This window comes from Chrysochloris asiatica, unplaced genomic scaffold, assembly GCF_000296735.1.
Source record: "Chrysochloris asiatica unplaced genomic scaffold, ChrAsi1.0 scaffold00034, whole genome shotgun sequence".
Lineage (NCBI taxonomy): Eukaryota > Metazoa > Chordata > Mammalia > Afrosoricida > Chrysochloridae > Chrysochloris > Chrysochloris asiatica.
In genome coordinates, this window is record NW_006408552.1 from 3,006,932 (window position 1) to 3,008,428 (window position 1,497).

Below are 1,497 nucleotides of genomic sequence, written 5' to 3' on the forward strand. Positions count from 1 at the left end.
GCTGTCCAGTGCATTATCCCACAGTGCTACACCAGGACTCCAACCTCACGTTTAGCTTAACTGAAAACATTTTCAAATACCCTACTTCCTGGAATGATTTTATAGGATAAGCACTGGACGGCTAACAGCAAGTTGCATGAATCAAACCCACCAGCCACTCCTTGGAAATCCTATACAGGGTTGCTATGAGTCAGAGCTGACTGAGGCAGGGAAGAGAAAGAGTCATGAAAACCTGGGCCATTTACTAAAATGTCATCATCAAATTCTTAAGAGATGCTGAAGGCTAGACCCCGCCCACCCTCCACCCCCTTCGCTTGAGCAATTGTGAAGATGTGTAAGACATGCCTGGTGCGCATAGTGAAACAGCCAGGTCCTGGAACAAATGAGATAAAGAATGTTCTATGGACCTAATAACCCTTCTTAGAATTGTCTTCCAGGAGTGACCAGCAATGGATCAGCCCTCAAAACAAACAGCAGTGTCTCCAGCCCTGACCACTGCATGATCTCCCACTGAGAGTGGTCAAGCACCTCGAAGCCAGCCTGGGGTTTGAACCGCAGTTCAGCGACAGAATGCATGTGTACCACCCCATAACATGTCCTGCTAATGTGTCCCAGAGGCCTGCACGGCTGACTCCAGTTTGGATTGAATCAACTTCCTTCTGAACTCTTACTGCATGTGCATTTCATTAGCCTAGCCCACCAGTTTCCTGCCCCTTACCCAAAGAGAATCATAAATAGTCCTGAGAACCTTTCCTGCCTCCCCGGCCCCAGAATCCTTTAGGGACACAACCAGAGGTTGCCAAAGGGCCCTCATCGTCTCCACTGACCAGATCTTTTCCTCTCAATAAATTTTAAAATCTTTTGCTCATTTGAAACTCTATGTTGTCTAAACTGAGCATTCTTGGTCATCAAAGACAAGGCACCTCCATTGAAGGGTTGGCACCTCCCTTAGACCCTTGCACTTACACTTGATGGCACTTAACAGCAATTTCCCAACAAGGTCATGTTTACAGGAAGCAGTGGTCTGAACTTGAGCATAAATTTTTGGAGGCATAATTTAATTCATAATAGACATTTAACAGAATAGAATAGGTATGCAATCATTCTTTGAGTTTTGTGGAGTTGTGAGGCTACCATCTGAGGAAGGCAGGATTCACAACCAAGTCTTCATTTGGTCCACTTCACCACACTGGGCATGAGCTGGCCGGAGGAGCGCACAGTCCCAGAGGAGGAGCAGACACCCAACAAATCACACACACTACCTGAAAGGCCTTAATGGAGGCAGGTCTAGCCCAGAGCAGGGCAGGGCAGGGCATAGAGGATGGTGACTGGGCTCCTGGAGGGAGTTTGAAGAGCCAAGCCTGGAGGAGAGGCGGAAACAGGTCAGGGAACAGCTGGATGATCCCTCCAAGCAGAAGGTTCAGCATGGGAGGAAACTGCAAGTTGTTGTTGTTATTAGGTGCCACTGAGTCGGTACCAACTCATAGTGACCCTATG